This window comes from Sciurus carolinensis, chromosome 3 (assembly GCF_902686445.1).
Source record: "Sciurus carolinensis chromosome 3, mSciCar1.2, whole genome shotgun sequence".
NCBI classification, from domain to species: Eukaryota; Metazoa; Chordata; class Mammalia; order Rodentia; family Sciuridae; genus Sciurus; species Sciurus carolinensis.
The window spans coordinates 108,297,737-108,311,093 of record NC_062215.1 but is presented as its reverse complement, the minus strand read 5'-3'; the positions used below and the strand labels follow the sequence as shown (position 1 = coordinate 108,311,093).

At 36.3% G+C, this 13,357-nt stretch overlaps 1 long non-coding RNA gene across 1 annotated transcript; it reads right to left on the bottom strand.

The window, feature by feature from the left end:
* Window positions 1-4,982: 4,982 nt before the first annotated feature.
* Window positions 4,983-13,022, bottom strand: LOC124980688 (uncharacterized). The gene is made up of 3 exons (XR_007107851.1): window positions 12,737-13,022; window positions 12,224-12,313; window positions 4,983-5,174 (listed from the first exon to the last, which is right to left on the bottom strand). It is a non-coding gene; the product is annotated as an uncharacterized LOC124980688 (long non-coding RNA).
* Window positions 13,023-13,357: the final 335 nt, after the last annotated feature.

Sequence of the window (13,357 nt, the reverse complement as noted above, 5' to 3'; positions counted from 1 at the left end):
ATATGATGTTTGGGGGCCTAAAAGTGTTTTGTAGCAGATTTTAGCTTCCAATAATGGACTCCACCATACTTTTGGTGCTAAATGCTCTTTCAGAATCTTGCAATTCTCCCATTCATGGACTATATATGCCATCCCCTAAATCTGGGTCTTTGAGTCTACTTTAAAGAGTAGAATCCTGCTAAAGTAATGCTATATGACTTCTGAGGCTAGATCACAGAAAGAAACAGAGCTTCCACTGAACTGCCACCTAACTGCTCTTTCTTTTGGAATGATTGTCTTTGTAATCCGGGTACCATATTGTTAGGAAAATCAAGCTATAGGGAGAGGCCATGTGTAGATATTCTGGTTGATGGTACCAGTTAAGGTCTCATTCAAGAGCCAGAATCAATTGCCTGACTTGTAAGTAATGGAGGCTTCAGATGATTCAACCTTTAAGCTGCCCCAAACACTGAGTTGAGCAGAGACAAAGTATCCTTAACATGTATATGATTATAGAATTATGAGCATTGTAAATATAATTTTTAAGCCACTAAATTATGAGGTGATTTTTTATGCAGCAATAAATAATCCACCAAGAATATGATCATCTGTAAGAGAATATGACCATCTATTTTACTGATAAGGAAGTATGCTGATGGTCACATAACATGTATACGGCAAAGCTGAGCTGTAAACTCCAGTGTGTCTGAATCCAAAGTTTGAGTTTCTTCCATTCTTTGACCCACACCTATAAGAAGGCCTAGGTTGACCAGCACAACATTAAGTTGAACTAGTAAATCCATCAAGTTCTAGCCTGAGAAGATTGAGCCCAGTAGAATAAAGACGAGGTTTTGTTGCCTGTCAAACATAGAGGCCTGCCTTGAAAAAAAAAAAAAAAAAACAACCTGGAAATTCCACCAGAAAACTTTTAGAACTCATAAGTGAATTCAGTAAAGTAGCAGGTTACAAGATCAATGCTCATAAATCCAATGCATTTTTATACATAAGTGATGAATCTTCAGAAAGAGAAATTAGGAAAACTACCCCATTCACAATAGCATCGAAGAAAATAAAATACTTGGGAATCAATCTCACAAAAGAGGTGAAAGACCTCTACAATGAGAACTACAGAACACTAAAGAAAGAAATTCAAGAAAACCTTAGAAGATGGAAAGATCTCCCATGTTCCTGGATAGGCAGAATTAATATTGTCAAAATGGCTATACTACCTAAAGTTCTATACAGATTCAATGCAATTCCAATTAAAATCCCAATGATGTACCTCGCAGAAATAGAGCAAGCAATTATGAAATTCATCTGGAAGAATAAAAAACCTAGAATAGCTAAAGCAATCCTCAGTAGCAAGAGCGAAGCAGGGGGTATTGCAATACCAGATCTTCAACTCTACTACAAAGCAATAGTAACAAAAACGGCATGGTATTGGTACCAAAATAGACAGGTAGATCAATGGTACAGAATAGAGGACATGGACACAAACCCAAATAAATACAATTTTCTCATACTAGACAAAGGTTCCAACAATATGCAATGGAGAAAAGATAGCCTCTTCAACAAATGGTGCTGGGAAAACTGGAAAACTATATGCAATAGAATGAAACTAAACCCCTATCTCTCACCCTACACAAAACTCAACTCAAAATGGATCAAGGACCTCGGAATCAGACCAGGACCCTGCATCTTATAGAAGAAAAAGTAGGTCCAAATCTTCAACTTGTTGGCTCAGGATCAGATTTCCTTAACAGGACTCCCATAGCACAAGAAATAAAAGCAAGAATAAACAACTGGGATAGATTCAAACTAAAAAGCTTTCTGTCAGCAAAGGAAACTATCAGAAATGTGAAGAGAGAGCCTACAGAGTGGGAGAATATCTTTGCCAACCATACCTCAGATAGAGCGCTAATTTCCAGAATCTATAAAGAACTCAAAAAACTCTACACGAAGAATACAAATAATCCAATCAACAAATGGGCTAAGGAAATGAACAGACACTTCACAGAAGAAGATGTACAAGTAATCACCAGATATATGAAAAAATGTTCAACATCCCTAGTAATAAGGGAAATGCAAATCAAAACTACCCTAAGATTTCATCTCACCCCAATTAGAATGGCGATTATCAAGAATACAAGCAACAATAGGTGTTGGCGAGGATGTGGTGAAAAAGGAACACTCATACATTGCTGGTGGGGTTGCAAATTAGTGCAACCACTCTGGAAAGCAGTGTGGAGATTCCTCAGAAAGCTTGGAATGGAAACACCATTTGACCCAGCTATCCCACTCCTTGGCCTATACCCAAAGGACTTAAAAGCAGCATACTACAGAGATACAGCCACATCAATGTTCATTGCTGCTCAATTCACCATAGCCAGATTGTGGAACCAACCTAGATGCCCTTCGGTTGATGAATGGATAAAGAAACTGTGGCATATTTATACAATGGAATATTACTCCGCAATGAAGAATGATAAAATTATGGCATTTGTAGGCAAATGGTTGAAATTGGAGAATATCATGCTAAGTGAGATAAGCCAATCTCAAAAAACTAAAGGACGAATGATCTCGCTGATAAGCGGATGAGGACATATAATGGGGGGTGGGACGGGCTAGCATTAGGTTTAGGGTTAGGTTTAGAGTTAGGCTAAGGAGAGCAGTAAGAATGAAGGAAAGAAGGACTGTGTAGAGGGAAAAGAGGGGTGGGAGGGGTGGGGGGGAGGGGAAAAATATAATAAACATCATTACCCTATGTAAACGTAAAAAAAAAAATAAATAGATATAAAAAAAAAAAAAAAAAAAAAAAACATCTTTTGTGGTTAAAAAAAATTGTGGTCAAATTCTTACTTATGAGCTTTCATAAGCCCTCAAGCAAGTCATGCAAAATTCCGTGTGTGCAAGTTTTCTTAATCTGGAGAAAAGGATGTAAGTCTCTTGCAAGATTGTTAAAAGGATTACAATTTTTGTATGGAAATAAAGGAAATTAGTATTAATTAATAATGAATAACTGAATATATTAATGTAGTTATCTGAAAGTTACTCTGGAAGATGAATGATTAACACACATTGATCTCTGGTTCCTGAATAAAATGGCAACTTTACACTTGGCCATCTCCAGTTTTTCTTTTGAAGTCCTGTTGCCACTTGCTGTGTCCTGCTGAACTTCCCAAACTCTTTGCCCCCAGGGCCTCCAGTATCATCTGCCACTCCCCCTACTACTTTAAATTCTCCCAACTCCTTTCCCTGCTACAAACTTTTCTGCCTTGGAATTTAACTCTATCTAATTATTTGTTTAATGACATTCGGTGCAAATGAGGTGCAACCCCATGAGACCTTTGCACTTTAAAAGAACGGCTCATTAACTGCTTTGAATATCTAATTGATAGGATTAGTGGGAGAGATAATTTTGTTCTTTGCCCACTCTCTTACCTCCCACAATAAGCAAAAAATATTTCAGAAAGTTACTTTGTAACCTCTCTGTACCCCTTTTGCAAAACACTCTGCACCCCAATAGAATTGAGCTGAAATGAATTTGTTATCTATGGAGAGAACTGAGGTTGACAGCAAATGAAAAATTGACTTTATTTTAAAATTGTGGCAATTTCTTTCCTACCTTTCACTCTTTTCCAATAGTGGGTGGAGTTGTGGGGAGGACCTACTGTTTATTGACTACCTTAACTTGTTGTAACTCATTTTATCCTATCATCTGACTAGGTATTTACCTTCTGCATGAGTCAATTTTATCTTTTTAAAATGATATTTGCAATTAAATGATTACTTAGCTTCTATTTGATGTGCACGTGTGGGGAGGGGATCATTATGTTGTTCTTTTGACTATGGCCGGGGGTGATTTCAGTTTGCTTGAAAACCAAAGCACAAAGCATTTTTGCTGTTCTGTGAGGGACTAGGAGATAAAAATTTAATAGAAGAAACTACATAACTGGAAGGTCTTTTGAAACAATATTTGATTCACTCTTCAAGAAACGTGCATGGGAGATTTTTACAGCTCATAATATTAAGGGTGATGAGTGTAGGGAGCGGGAGTAGAAACAGTTTGTGTAGTAGCACATATACTTTTATTCATTGATACTGTCCCCAAAGTGCATGGAACAAAATTTGAAATATATTGTAATTTAATAAAATTATAAACATGTTTGTACTACTTAATATCGAACAGCCTCCACCCAAATCTCTTGCTCTATTTCTTGTCAATACACACTTATCCAATTTGTTACATTCTTTTTGGATTTATTACATTGAATTTTTGCTTTGTTGAAATTCCCTGTCTTATAACAATTAAATTTACAATTTTATTATAGCAACCACCCATGATCTTTAGGTTTAATCTGGTTCCATTTGACTGATAATCTCTGACCAGGGGGCACATCCTCATTAATGTCACTGTATGGTGTCAGTACTTTTCTAATCTCAATGTTCCCGTATTTGGCTATGCATTGGAATTTTCCTGGGAGCTTTTGAAAATTACAAATTTCTAAGGCCCATACAAAGCTACTGCACCATAAATTTTTTCCTATCTATCCCTTCCTTTCCATCCTCATCACTACCTCCCAAGCCTAAAACTTCATTCGCTGAACTGTTACGCTTACATATTAATTGGTATGTCCAGCAGTCTATCTCCCAACATGCCTTTTCCAGATTAATATGTCTAAAACAGTATATCACATATTTTCCCAATGTTCAGTAACTGTTAATGTATCTCCATTGCCCTCAGGAATACAATCAATTATCTTTAGAGACTAAGAATTCTACAATTTAGCTGCTACAGTTTTCTAACATATTTTAGTTCTTATTTGATTTAACTTCATGCCAATACATAACATCTGATAAACCCTTCTGTCTTAGTCAGCTCTGGTTAACATAACAAAATATCATAGACTGAGTGGCTTAAACAACAAACATTTATTTCTCACAGTTCTGGAGCCTGGGAAGTCCAAGATTAAGGCATCAGAATATTCAGTATTTGGTGAGGATCTTGTTCATGAGTTATAGACAGCTACCTTCTTGCTCAATCTTCACATGGAAAAGAGGAAGTTCTGGTTTCTTCTTCTTCTGAGGGGTCAAAACCTTTCATGAGGGCTTCATCCTCATGATTTCATCTAAACTCAGTCACCTTCCAGGAACCCCATTTCCCAAGGTCAGCACATTGGGAGTGGAACTTCAACCTATGAATTTCAGGGGAAAACATTCAATCCATAGTACCTTCCTTCGAAAAGAAATGCTTTCTTACTGTGATTTATTTGATATCATATATTCTTTTTAAAACTATGTTGAAATTATTTCAGATTTATAAAAGGTTGTTAATATAAAGAATTCCTGATTACCCTTTACTCAGATTCCTCATTTGTTAACATTTTACTCATTTGCATTCTCTGTCTCTCCATTTCTTTCTCAATATTTTATTTCTACCTCCTTAAGTCTGTGCATCCTAACTAAGACATTCTCTTAGAAAACTACAGTACAAATAGGAAAATACACATCAAACAGGTAATTAACATTGATATCATACTGTCAACTAGTCCATAGAATATAGAAAGGCAAGATATCAAATGGGGGAAAATGCTAGGCAAATATATATATGCAAAGGTCTTGCATTAAGAACATAAAAACAATTTATAATTCAATTATATGTAGATAAGTGTCTCCTATCAATCGGGCCAAAGATTGGGATACCTCAAGAAAAACTGACAACTGGTTAATAAACATCTGAGAAGGCATTGAATTGAAATGCAAGTTAAAACCATAATGAGATACTACTACACATTCAGTAGGATAATAAAATTTATAAAGACAATACAACAACCCCAAATGTTGGTGAAAATATAGAAAAATTGAAACTATCATGCATTGTTTATGAAATATAAAATTGTTCAACCATTTTGAAAATTATTTACCAGTTTCTTACACTACTATGTGTATATTTCCCCCTATAGCCCATCAATTCCACTATCTTTAATTATCCAAGAAAAATGAAAATATACTCCCTCAAAAAGATTTTACAAGATTACTCAGAATACCTTTATGTGTATAAGTAATGACTAGAAACCATCCCAATGCCTATGGTCAGGAGAACAGATAGATAGTGGTATACTATATAATTGTATATTACAATAAAAGGAGACATACTACCAATAGAACTATATCATAAATCTCACAGACATGTTGAAAGCAAAATGTAAAACATGAGAGAATAAAAACTATGTGATTTAATTTATAGATATTTAAAATGGGTAAAAATAACTCATGGTAATAGAATCAGAATAGTGCTTGCCTTGATAAAGAATATATAGAATGGAAAGGAGAATGAGAATACTTTGGGAGTTGATAGAAAAATTCTGTTCCTGGGAATCAGTGATTAAGGTAATATAGAATTCAAAATTATTAAATGAGAGGAAATCAAGGAACTGAACAACAATGATAATGGAATGATTGTCTGCAAATATACTGAAATCATCAAGAATTATGGCGGAAGAGAGAGAATGAGATGTTAGATGCTAAAATCTCCAGAAGAATGAGGAGGAGTGGAGGAGAAGATTCTCTAAAGAGAAGTGGGTGGTATAGTCCATTAACTTGAGTCATCCTTGATACCTTTATCTCTTTCAGTCTCTAGAGTCAACCTATGATTGAGTCTGGTCAATATATTGCTTTTCTCCATAAAAGTACCACTTCAATTTTAAAATATCATTTCTTCCTGTTTCAGCACATTAATTTTCTAATGGGTCTCCCTGTAGCCACTCTTCCCAGTCCATTTTCCTTTGCTGCTGTCACCAAACTTTTCTCAGTAAATCTGATCATATTTTACAAGCCCCCTAAGCATCTTCTTATCTAGCTTTTGAAAAATTTCAGTTAGTTTCCACTGCTTTTAAGAGCAGAACCCACATTCTTAAAGCTTAAGATGACCAAAATGATCTGGTATAAGACTACCTTTCTAGTCTTTTCTAGCAGTATTTTTCACTCTCACATCTCTGCCTCAGGCACACCAGCCTTGTCCTTCAGTGTCTTTGCCCATGCAACTTCCTTGCTTGGAATGTGCTCCCCTCTATTTCCCTGTGCTTCTCCAGGTTATATCATAGTCTTTAGTTAAAGTTCAGTTCAAATCTCACCGACCTAATATTTCTCAGACTGGGTAGACCTTATGTATATGGAATGTTTCCTTCAGGAGTCATTCATAGAACTATCTCATGTGGGATATATTTAAAATTTATGTTGACTTCTCCTTTTCTAGAGTTATGTTCAACTGATTGCTGGGACAAAAAGAACCAATGGCCATGAATAAAAGAATGTTCTTAAGTCACAAACAAAGTCTCTTTAATGACATGGTTTCAGCCCAAGGCTCTGGTGTAAGACAGCTAGATTGGACAAGTGTAAAACTTGTTCTGTGAATTCCCTTAGATGTAACATTTATAGCCCATGGATTCCAATTTGACTTTGAAGAGTGAGGACTGATTTTGAGCTGCAGGCTTTTGTTTAACGTACAACAGTTTCCACTGGACTTAAACCAACAAGGTTACTACAGTGTAGGAAAAGCCCAAGTAGCTAAATGGGTCTTTAGTAGCAACACCATGTGGTAGTAAAAAACATTAAAAATTGTGCACCCTTTAGTCATCTTAAACTCTTGTCATTAAAATCACTGAGGGAATTTTGAAGATAACAATAATTATAATTAGAACAAATTATATTTCATACTTTTATAATTATGTTAAAATATTATTATGTATAGCTAAAAAGAACTAATATAAAAGAAAAAAATGCTAACGTGTATGCTTTATATGTAAATTTACTTTAAAGTCACATAAAAATTTAAATTATTTAATATAAATTTACTTTAAAAATTATTTTTACATTTATATATACAATTACATTAAAATTATTAAGTGGTACACTTATAGTACATGAATTTATAGTATGTAAATTATACCTCAGTAAAGCGATAAAAAATTTTAAATTATACCAGTGGTTGGTCCCAACCTGTGGCCAATTACATTAGAACCTCTGGGAATGGGATTTAAATGTTGATAGGTATTGCAATTTTCCCAGGAAAATTTAGCAATTCTAAGAAAGGTGCGTGTACATTTACCTTTTGCATTAGGATCCTCCAGAGGGACTGAACCAATTGATTTTATATACATTATAATTTATCTATCTACCCACCTGTCTAGTTATGAAAGTATCTATTAGGTTGGTTTAACTAATCAGAGATTAAATGGTTCCACAATGGCTATCTGCAGGTTGGAGGTCTGGGGAAACAAGTAACTTCTCAGTCCAAGAAACAGGAAGTTTCAGGATAAGAGTGACCAATGATGGAGTTCCAGTCCAAAGCTGAAGGCCCCCAAACCGCTGGAAAGTTGCTGGTGCAGGTCTCCCTTTAGAGGAATCAAGAACCTAATGTCCATGGTCAAGGGTAGCAGCAAAAAACCACCATCTACTTAAGAAGTCAAGCCTGCAAGTATATGTAAGCTTCCCCCTTGTGCCTTTGCTTCCATCTTGGCCCCCAGCCTGTGGAACTGCACTGCTCACATTCAGGATGAGTTTTTCCCACTCAATTTGCTGACCCACATACAAACAGTCTCAGAGACATACCCAGAAGTGTGCTTTACCAATTTTCTAGTGTTTCTCTTCCAGTCAAGTTGATAACGAAGAATGATGTATAATGGGGGTGGGGGGTTGGGGGTGAGAGAAGAATGGAGGAACTTTAGATCACATAGAGGGAAATGGGGTGGGTATGAAAAATGGTGGAATGAGACAGACATCATTTCCCTATGTACATGTATGATTACACGAACGGTATGAATCTACATCGTGTACAACCATGGAAATGAAAAGAACTATCCCATTTGTGTACAATGAATCAAAATGCAGTCTGTAAAAATAAAAAAAAAATTAAAAAAAGAATAATCCTCACATCTTTCAAACTAATCCTGTTTCTAGGAAGTTATTCTGAAGGCACCTTCAGAGTACAAACACATGTGCATAATGTGATTGACTGGAACATTGTTTGTAAATATAAAATATGAGAAACCACCTAAATGCTCATACATGAAAGAATTGTTAAATAAGTGGTAGAACATCTCTACAATTGATGGCATTATGCTACTATAAAAAGAATGAGAAATACCACTCTGGGCTGATACATACAGAGATATGCAGGATATACTTTTAAGTTGAAAACGCAAAGTGCACAATATATCTATCACATGGTGTCCTTGGCTTACAAAGAAGGACATATGAGAAAATATACATATATTTGCTCATTTGTGCAAAAAGAAATATAAGAAGGATAAACTAGCAACCAATATGATTGGTTATCTAGAAGGATGAGTGGGAAGAGTAGGAGAATGAGAATGTGAAGGGATAAGTGGGGATTCTTCTCTAAGAATACTTTTGTGTTTATCTTTGACTTTAAGAATCAAATAGTGTCTCACACATTTAAAATAAATAAATAAAAAAGCCAGGCACAGTGATGCACACTTGTAATCCCAGCAACTGGAGAAATAGAAACAGAAGGATTGCCAAGTAACAGACCAAAAATAAAAATTAAAAATAAAATAAAAATAATCTCAGAAAGAAAAAGTAAAAAATGATCAGGGATGTGGCTCAGTGTTAGAGTGACTTTGGATTAAATGCCCAATAACACAAAAATTAAGATAACTGTGATTTGTGGAGAACTCAAATGAAATATGAACTGTAACCAAGGAATCTAACTGTACTATAAATGAATATCACAACCATAACAACTGGAATAAAAAAGAAAGGAATAAACCTAATTAATAATGGAAAACAGTATTTTAAATATATTTTACAAGGCCCAAGAAAAAAGAATTGCACTGCACACACACATTATAATGTCTTTTATAAATTTGTTTTTCATAGGGGTACATTAGTAAATGTGAAAATAATTTATATGTATTCTAAGATTGAGCAAATGAGTAAATAAATTGTGGATAATGAGAGCCAGTTTCTCACTGTCGAGAAAGGAGTTAGCAAGGCGGAAAGGAGAAAGACTGGAAGGAACCCCATGAACTGGAAGCATTAGTATGAACTACTGGTTCTACATATACTGGATTATGTGTGTGTGTGTCATCTATCACAACATGAATAAACCTTGGCACTGTTCCAAGGAGAGATTCAGATGGATGTACACTTGTGTGTGTGTGTATATGTGCATATATTTCCTAGCTCTCTTCACTAGAATGATGCCCCAGCAACAATGAACCAGAGTTTGGTTTCTAACTACCATTAGCTACCATTCTTTCAACAAAATGACTGATTTCAGGACTAGATGCACAAAGCTGGAACATCTTATGGTGCCAGAAAGAAAGCATTCAAAAATGGCCACATACTGAAAGGACTGGAAAACAACCTAAAGGAGCCCCTGATGGCCAGAGCTGGACAGCAACAAAATAAATAATGATATCAGATTATAATCCATAGGATAAACTAAATATACATGAGTTCATATTGATAAAAACAGATTATTGAATAAATAAATGAAGGAGAAAGGATAGGTCATCCTTACAGTAGAATTGCAGAGAGTATGTGTAGAAGGAATGGCAGAAATACAAGGTCAAGGTCACCATTTGGTGAATACCACAGTGATAATTGCTTTAGAGACTACTCAATGTATGCAAAAACTAGTGAGCACAAATGGAACTAAAAATAAGATAATTGCATATTTTCAAATTATCTTACCTCAATAATTATAAGGGAAAAAGTAGTATCATTTTGGAGAAACTTGACAAACACCCATTTAACCAAGTGATCAAAGGTAATATCATAGAAAATGTGACATATTGACACCTTGTATTTCCTAATAATAATATACTGAGAAGGCGCCAGCATCATTTCTGTAGAATTCTTGCCCAGGTACATTGCTTTCACCTAATCCTGACAAACCCAAATTGAATACTCTACAAAACAACTTATTGTACTCTTCAAAAGTTCCAGTCAGGAAAGAAAATACAAGACTGAGGTGCTCACCCAGATTGCAGGAGACTGAGGAGTCATGCTAGTTGAATGCAATGCCACATCCTGGGTTAGATCCTGCACTGTGGGTGAAGGAAGCCTCAGGAGAACCTGACTGGACTTTATGCTATTGGAACAACTGATTATTTGAGTTACCAATCAGACATGGCCAGGTTAGTAATCTGGGAGGTCATGTAGATGACAGAGTTTAAAAAAACCTCTTCTAGTACTCTGTACTTAACCTGGTGTAGCATTCATCGAATTATAACTAATGTATGTTTCTCTGACTGGAACTCTGTGAGCTCAGATGAGTGCCATATCTATCTCATTTTCCACTCTGTCCAAGTGTTCTACACATTGCCTTACACAGAGCGGTGTTTGGTAAATGTGGTTGAGAAATATTGCCCTAAGCTTTTGCGGGTGGAGCTTAAGCAACTTTGCGCCTACCCTTTGCTCTGGGAAGCTTTGCTGGTTGACAGCTATCCACAAGTGACTGAGAATTCTGTCCCTTTATTCTATGCCTTAGTCTCCTTCAGGCTCAATGCAAGCGAGTCTTTTAGTGGAAGGCTCTAAAGCCTTGGATTTTAGAGGCCGGACAGGATTTCAAAGTCCGGTCGCCGACCTGACAGCCTCCATCCTGGACTGATCTTTCTCTTTCTGGGCTTGGTTTCCTCAATAGTAAAGTCAAGCTTTGGCATCCTAGAGTAATTATTTCAACCTGTGTTTTAAATTTGTTTTCTTGTTGCTATGATTACATTTATTTTATTATTTATTTATTTGGTGCAGGGAATCAAAACCATGTGACTCACACACATGCTAGGTAAGCACTCTACCCAGTCCTTCTGTTATGATTACCAATGAATTGATTGATTATTTTTGCAGTTATCTTTTTTTAAAGGAGATTTCAGTACCCAGAGGTGTACACAAATAAAACAGATAAAACTGATTTGCTCTCACTGGGCTGGGAGATGTAAGGGAGTGGGGGGAGTGGGTTAGAGAGTGACACAGGCCTGCCCAAGCACCCAGTCCTCCTTCAGCCACCACCTCAGGTATTGATGATAAGCTTCTAGCTAATGGTTTCACACTGTAGCATAGAGGATGGCTGCAATTATTCTTCAGAAGCATTCATCTGTCCTATGAAATACGGTGTTTATCCTTGTCTTCTTCCATTTTACATTTAGTATACTACTATCTGGACTAGAAAGAACAGGACATACCTTTTTAGATACAAGACCTGGTACAAAACTCTTACCTAGTAGTGCACTTGGCAAACATTTTTAGATGATGACTACCAAGGCCAGGACTTCTAGAAACTTCCTGGAGGAGGTGCTCCTGAGTCAAGCTTAGGGAGAGAGAAAAAATTTGAGTTACTAGGTAGAAGATCATTATCCCCTATCAGTGGGAGCTGTGAAGTGATTGCAACAGAGGCCACATAATGGGCAGCTCTTAAGAATTTTCAAGGACAGGGAGAGATGGTAGGCTCAGGGGGAGGTGGCAGGGCTGAGACAGGATGTGTGAATGCAGTGGCCTTGCTGAGACCTGTGCAGTCTAATGCCACAAACAGAAATCATTATGGTTTATTTTAAATTAATTCCCTCTGTAGTCTCTTCTGCAAGATATTCCTCAAAGATAATAAGAACAGTTCATTTCCAGGTTTCTTAAAGACCAATTCCCAAAGAAAATGGGGGCAGCCTGGGACACAAAACTTCCCCTGACATGTCCAAGGCCATGTCCTGCAACCCCTATTTTTAGTTTAAGACTTCACCCTTTTTCCGATCCAGGTGAGAAAATGATTGCTGTAATGCCAGAAGACTGTTCCTGAGAGTTGGAGTCGCATTGCTTTGGCCGGAGGCTGCAACCAGCTGGCGTTGATGGGAGTATCCTGCCCTCTGCTGGATTTGGCTAGAAAAAAATGAATCTGCATTGCCCGCTAAAGAATTAAGGTTGAAAGTTTTTAGTTTCACTTAAAAATTAATATTTGCTTATTTGTTGCAGAGATTTATTTAACAGACAGTGAATTCCTTGCATTGCATCTGAATTCTCAGGGGATTTCTCGGTGCCCAGGAAAATATTCATTGTGTATCATCACATGCATACATCTTGCCCAGTAAATTGGCATGAAAATAAACAGTGCCACACTTTTTAAAGAAATGTAAAAAAAAACCAAAGCTGCATTTCTAATATCTTTTAAGTATTCACATAGTGTGATGTGATAGGAAGAACACTGGGAATACCAGTAGACTGGTTGGATTTGCATATTAATTCTGCAGGATACTAAACCTCTGAGGCTCAGTCTCTTTTATCAGTAATATGCTTCACCCACCTCAAAAAAAAGTTGGTGTGAGGATCAGGTAAATTAATAATGCAGGTGAGAGTACTTTACTGA